Raw genomic sequence first — 7890 nt, 5'->3', positions numbered from 1 at the left:
GCTGAGGTAAAGTAAGCTCGAGTATCAATATCTATTCCTACTGTAAATATATGATGAGCTCAAACAATAAATCCTAAAAGGCCAATTGCTATTATAGCATAAATTATTCCTAAACAACCAAAAGTTTCTTTTTTACCTCTTTCTTGAGAAATAATATGAGAAATTATTCCAAATCCAGGTAAAATTAAAATATAAACTTCAGGATGGCCAAAAAATCAAAATAAATGTTGATATAAGATAGGATCTCCTCCTCCAGCAGGATCAAAGAAAGAAGTATTAAGATTACGATCTGTGAGAAGTATAGTAATAGCTCCAGCTAAAACAGGGAGAGATAGAAGTAATAATAAAGCTGTAATACCTACTGCTCATACAAATAAAGGTATTTGATCGAAAGATATGTTATTAACTCGTATATTAATAATTGTTGTAATAAAATTAATTGCTCCTAGAATGGAAGAAATTCCTGCTAAGTGTAAGGAAAAAATAGCTAGATCAACTGATCTGCCTCTATGTGCAATATTAGAAGAAAGAGGGGGGTAAACTGTTCATCCTGTGCCTGCTCCATTTTCAACAATTCTTCTAGAAATTAATAAAGTTAAAGAAGGGGGTAAAAGTCAAAATCTTATATTATTTATTCGAGGAAAGGCTATATCAGGAGCTCCTAATATTAAAGGGACTAATCAATTACCAAATCCTCCGATTATGATTGGTATAACTATAAAAAAAATTATAATAAAAGCATGAGCTGTAACAATAGTATTATAAATTTGATCATCTCCAATTAAAGAGCCAGGATTTCCTAATTCAGTTCGAATTAATAAACTTAAAGAAGTGCCTAAAATTCCAGCTCAAATTCCAAAAATAAAATATAATGTTCCAATATCTTTATGATTAGTAGAATATAGTCATTTTCGCTAATAAAATGGCTGAAATATAAGCGATAAATTGTAAATTTATTTATGAGAAATAATCTCTTTTATTAATTAAGTCTTATAGTCAATAATGATGTAAAATTGCAAATTTTAAGGAGTAATTTTTTTTTTACTAAGGCTTAAAGAATTTCTTTTTTTATAATTTTGAAGATTATTAGTTTATATAACTTAAAACCTTACATAAAAAAAAAAGTTCTTAAGATTATTCCTAGTAAAGAAATTATACTTAGTAAATTAATAATAAATAATGAGTTAATTTTAGAAAAAAATTTAAATCATTTTATTTTTAGATAATTAAATATTAGTGATGAATAAACAATTCGAATATAATAAAATAATAAAATTAAACTTATTATAATAAAAATAAAAGTAATAAAAAAAAGTTGATTATTTAATAAAAAATTAATAATAATTCATTTAGGGAAAAAACCTAAAAATGGTGGTAATCCTCCTAATGATAAAAAATTAATCAGGAAAGAAATTTTAATTAAAGAATTTATGTTAATAATAAATAATTGATTAATAAAGTAAACATTTAAAAAATTAAATAAAAAGCATATAATTCTAATTAAAAATGAATAAAAAATTAAATAAAATATTCATAAGTTTTCTCTAATTATTAAAGCTGCTAATATTCATCCTAAATTATTAATTGATGAAAAAGATATAAGTTTTCGTAAAGATGTTTGGTTAAATCCTCCTAAAGCACCAATAATAGCATTGAGAATTATAATTATAATTAAAAAGTTATAATTTATATAATAAGACAATAAAATTATGGGGGAAATTTTTTGTCAAGTTATAATAATAAAACAATTAAATCATGATAATCCTTCAATAATATTGGGAAATCAAAAATGAAAAGGGGCTGATCCTATTTTTATTAATATAGAAGAATTAATTATAATAGATAAAAAATAATTAATTTCAAATCTTTTAATTATAATTATTTTAATTAAAATTGAAAATAAAAAATTAATAGAAGCAATTGCTTGAGTAAGGAAATATTTTAAAGCTGCTTCAGAAGATAAAAGATTTTTAGAATTAGAAATAAGGGGGATAAATCTAAGTAAATTAATTTCTAGTCCAATTCAACATCCAAGCCAAGAATTAGAAGAAATGGAAATTAAAGTTCTAAAAAATAGAATAAAATAAAAAAATATTTTATTTGAATTAATATTTAGGAAAATTTATAATAGGGGGATTATAAAGAACTAAAAATTCAATTATTAATATTTATATTTTAGTGTAAGAAGCACAATAATTTTTGATATTATTAGATATAGTTTGATTCTATAAAATATAATAAAGGTAGAATTCTACATTATTTATCCTATCAGAATAATCCTTTTTTTCAGGCACTTTATTTTTAAAAAAAAGGAATTACCTTTATATTTGAGGTATGAACCCAAAAGCTTAAATTTAGCTTATTTTTAATTTATTAATTTTTATATTTATAAAAAATTAATGAGCAATGGTTAATAAATTATATTAAGTAAGAAAAATAAATTAAATTTAAAAGGAAATTAATTGTTAAAAAAAAAAATAAATTGAATTTATTTATAATTTTTTTTTAATATATATATATATATATATATATATATATTAAATATTTAATTAATTATTAAATTAAATATTATAATAAATATTTAAATATATTAATATAATTAATAATATAAATAAAAAATTGTATTTTATAAATAATATTATATTAATTTTATATTATTTAATTAATATAAATTGTTTATTTTATAAAATTAATTATTTAATTAATATAGAAGAAAAGAGAAAGAATAATAAATAAAATTTAATAATTTCTAATAAATATTTTAATATAAAAAAAAAAAAAAAAAAATCTATATGTCAAAATTAAATATATAAATAAATTTTTTATGGTTTAAATATTTTAATTTAAATTTGTTTTACATATAAATTTTAGTGTTAATTTTTAATTATTTTAATAATTTTAAAATTAAAATATAGTAGTAATTAAAATTAAAAATTTAAGAAATTAAGATTTAGTATTATTTAATAAATTATTAACAAATTTTGTGCCAGCAGTTGCGGTTATACAAAAAATAATTTAAATTTTATCAGTATATAATTAATATTATTTTAAAGAAAATAAATAATTAATTATTAAGTGAAATTTTAATAAATTAAAATTTTCATTATAAAATATGAATTATTAAATTTTTTCAAAAACTAGGATTAGATACCCTATTATTAAAAATTAAATTTAAAATGCTAAAATAGTATATAATTATTTATAAAAACTTAAATAATTTGGCGGTATTTTAGTTCATTTAGAGGAATCTGTTTATTAATTGATAATCCACGAATAAATTTACTTAATTATTTAATTTTGTATATCGTTGTTAAAAAAATATTTTTTTATAAAAATAATATTTTAAAATTTAAATAAAAATTTAACTCAGATCAAGATGCAGATTATAATTAAGAATATAATGGATTACAATAAGAAATAATTAAATGGATAATATTTTTTAAAAAATATTGGAAGGTGGATTTAAATGTAATTTTATTTAGTTTAATAAAATGATTTTAAATTAAAATATGTACATATTGCCCGTCGCTTTCATTTATAAATTGAAATAAGTCGTAACAAAGTAGAGGTACTGGAAAGTGTTTCTAGAAAGAACAAATTAGAGCTTGAAAAAGTATTTCATTTACATTGAAAAGATATTATATTAATAATTAATTTGAGGGGGAAAAATTAATAAATAAAAAATAATAAAAAAATTTTAAAATATAGATATTTAATGGGGGTTAAAGTATTTATAAAGAAAAAATTAAAAATTTTATAGTGAATTAGTATTGTAAAATAAATTTTAAATATTTGAAAATTAATCAAAATAAAAGTAAATTTAATTTATTGTATCTTGTGTATCAGAGTTTATTAATAAAATTTTTTATGAAAAAAATTCTCGAATTTAAAAGAGTTAATTAATTATAAAAGTTAATGTTGAATAATTATTTTTAATAATTAATTAGAAATGAAATGTTAATCGTTTTTAAATATATCTAGTTTTTTTAGAAAAAAATTTAATTTAAAATATTTTATTATATAATTTTTATTAATTAAATTTTTATTAAAAAATATTCAATATTTTAAGGGATAAGCTTTAAAATAAAATATTATAATATATAAATTAAATTTATAATTTAAAATTTTAGAATTTATATTGTTAATAAATTATAATTTTTTATAAATAATTTAATTTATTTTAAAATTTAAAATTAAATATTTAATTTTTTATAAAAAAATAATTTATAATTAAATAAAAATTAATTATAATGATAAAATTAGTATATTAAAATGTAGATAATAAATTTATATTTATTAAAAATTAAGTAAAGGAATTAGGCAAAAATTTATATTCACTTGTTTATCAAAAACATGTCTTTTTGAAAATAATATAAAGTCTAATCTGCCCACTGATAAATTATTAAAGGGCTGCAGTATTTTGACTGTACAAAGGTAGCATAATCAATAGTCTCTTAATTGGTGACTTGTATGAAAGATTGGATGAGAATAAACTGTCTCTACTTAATTAATAAAATTTAATTTTTTAATTAAAAAGTTAAAATAATTTTAAAAGACGAGAAGACCCTATAGAGTTTTATAATTTAATTAATTAATTATTAATATATAAATTTTAAAATTAGAATTAATTAAATTATTTTATTGGGGTGATAGAAAAATTAAAATAACTTTTTTTAAAATTTAACATTAATTTATGATTTAATGATCCATTAATAATGATTATAAGAAAAAATTACCTTAGGGATAACAGCGTAATTTTTTTTTTTAGTTCTTATAAGAAAAAAAGTTTGCGACCTCGATGTTGGATTAAGATAAAATTTAAATGCAAAAGTTTAAAATTTTTGATCTGTTCGATCATTAAAATCTTACATGATCTGAGTTCAAACCGGTGTGAGCCAGGTTGGTTTCTATCTTTAGAAAAATATAATATTTTAGTACGAAAGGATCAAATATTAAAAATAATTTTTATAAAATGAATGTTATTAATAAATTAATAACTATTTTGGCAGAAAAAATGTAATGATTTTAGAAGTCATGAATATATAATTATTTATATATATAGTAAATGATACAAAAGATATAATATTATTTATTATTGGAATATTAATTATAATTATTGGTGTTTTAGTAGGGGTTGCTTTTTTAACTTTATTAGAACGTAAAGTTTTAGGTTATATTCAAATTCGAAAAGGACCTAATAAAGTTGGTTTTATAGGAATTTTACAGCCTTTTTCTGATGCTATTAAATTATTTACTAAGGAGCATACTTTTCCTAATTATTCTAATTATATATCTTATTATTTTTCTCCTGTTATTAGATTTATTATTTCTTTAATATTATGAATATTAATTCCTTATTATTTTAATATAATTAGATTTAATTTAGGAATTTTATTTTTTTTATGTTGTACTAGTTTAGGAGTTTATACTGTTATGGTTGCTGGATGATCTTCTAATTCTAATTATGCTTTATTGGGAGGTTTACGAGCAGTTGCTCAAACTATTTCTTATGAAGTTAGATTAGCTTTAATTATATTATCAAGAATTATTTTAATTATAGATTTTAATTTAATATTATTTTTTTTTTACCAAGAAATAATTTGATTTTTATTTTTAATAATTCCTTTAAGATTATGTTGAATATCGTCAAGATTAGCTGAAACTAATCGAACTCCTTTTGATTTTGCTGAAGGGGAAAGAGAATTAGTATCAGGGTTTAATATTGAGTATAGAAGAGGGGGATTTGCTTTAATTTTTTTAGCAGAATATTCTAGAATTTTATTCATAAGATTATTATTTATTTTAATATATATAGGAGGTTATAGGCTTAGATTAATTTTTTATTTAAAATTAGTTTTTATTTCTTTTTTATTTATTTGAGTGCGGGGAACTTTACCTCGATATCGTTATGATAAATTAATATATTTATCTTGAAAAGGGTATTTACCTATTTCATTAAATTTTTTATTATTTTTTATTGGGGTAAAAATTTTTTTAAATTAAATAATATTTTTAGTATAAATTAATAGAATAAGTATTCTTTCTTAAGTTTTCAAAACAAATGCTTATACAAGCTCATTAATTTAAGTATTAATTAAAAATTAAGTTATCTCAAAATTTATTAATAATAGGATTAATAATAAAATAAGAAAAGTATATAATAGTTAATAATTGGCCAGTAATAATGTAAGGGTCTTCAACTGGTCGTGCTCCAATTCAAGTTAATAAAAAAATAGTAATAATTATAATTCAGAAAATAATTTGGTTAATAGGATAGAATTGAATTCCTTGTATTTTTTTATTAAATGTAAATGGTAAGATAATTAAAATTAAGATAGATATAACTAAAGCAATTACTCCTCCTAATTTATTAGGAATAGATCGTAAAATTGCATAAGCGAATAAGAAATATCATTCAGGTTGAATATGGATAGGAGTTACTAATGGATTAGCAGGAATAAAATTATCTGGATCTCCCAATAAATAAGGATTAGTTAAAGTTAAAAGAGTTAATAATAAAATTAAAATAATGAATCCAATTAAATCCTTAAATGTAAAAAATGGGTGAAAAGGAATTTTATCTAAATTACTATTAATTCCTAATGGATTATTAGATCCTGTTTGATGTAAGAATAAAAGGTGAATTATTGTTAATATAAGAATAATAAAAGGAAATAAAAAATGGAAAGAATAAAATCGAGTTAGAGTAGCATTATCTACAGCAAATCCTCCTCAAATTCAATTTACTAATATAGTTCCTAAATAAGGAATAGCTGAAAGAAGATTTGTAATAACAGTAGCCCTCAAAAAGATATTTGTCCTCATGGTAAAACATATCCTATAAATGCAGTTGCCATTAGAACAAATAAAATAATAACTCCAATTATTCAAGTAAATTTTAAATTGAAAGATTCATAATAAATTCCTCGTCCAATATGTAAATAAATACAAATAAAAAAAAAAGAAGCTCCATTGGCATGTAATGTTCGAATTAATCAACCATAATTTACATTTCGACAAATATAATTAACACTATAAAATGCTATTTCAATATTTGCTGTATAATATATAGTTAAAAATAAACCTGTTAAAATTTGAATAATAAGACATAAAGCTAAAAGAGATCCAAAATTTCATCAAATGGAAATATTAGAAGGAGAAGGAAGATCAATTAATGAACTGTTAATAATTTTAAGTAAAGGATGGGTTTTTCGTAAGGTTGAAAATTTATTTATCATTAGAAATTAGATGAACGAAGTGGGCCGAAAAAAATATTTGTAATTTTTACTACTGCTACGAGTGCAATAAATAAATAAATAATTATTATTGTTATTAAAAAATATGTTTGATTATTATATAATTTAGATAAATTAATTTTATTTTCATTATTAAAAAAAATATAAGGATTAAGAATATCATTTATTTCATAATTGAAGAAGAAATTAAGTCAATTTATATTATATATATATATTATTGAAATAAAGAAAATAATAATAGAAAAAAATAGAAAAATATTTTTTAAATAAATATTAATATTAAATATTTCATTGGAGGCAATTCTAGAAACATAAATAAATAAAACTAATAATCCTCCTAAAAATACTAGGAATAAAATATAGGAAAATCAATAAGTATTTAATAATATGCCAGATAGTATACAAGTAAGTAAAGTTTGAATAAGAATTATTAATCCTATTGATAAAGGATGATTTAAAAATAATATAATAAAAGAAAATAATATAATTATTAATGAAATAAAAATTTTAATGATATCAAAGAATATTTTAATAAAAATAATAATTTTGGAGATTATAGATAAAGAAATTCTTTTTCTTTGAAGTTTTTAAAGAAAAAGACTTATTTTTGATTTACAAGACCAATGTTTTATTT

General features: G+C 18.8%; 1 pseudogene; it reads left to right on the top strand.

Moving 5' to 3' along the window:
- Positions 1-5058: 5058 nt before the first annotated feature.
- Positions 5059-6007, top strand: LOC137927771 (NADH-ubiquinone oxidoreductase chain 1-like; annotated as a pseudogene).
- The last annotated feature ends 1883 nt before the right edge of the window (positions 6008-7890 follow it).

The sequence above is a fragment of the Battus philenor genome, unplaced genomic scaffold, assembly GCF_028537555.1.
Source record: "Battus philenor isolate CCGP_79_NKW_IND1 unplaced genomic scaffold, ilBatPhil1.0.hap1 SCAF_101, whole genome shotgun sequence".
Classification (NCBI taxonomy): domain Eukaryota; kingdom Metazoa; phylum Arthropoda; class Insecta; order Lepidoptera; family Papilionidae; genus Battus; species Battus philenor.
This window is presented reverse-complemented; position numbering and strand designations above follow the sequence as displayed.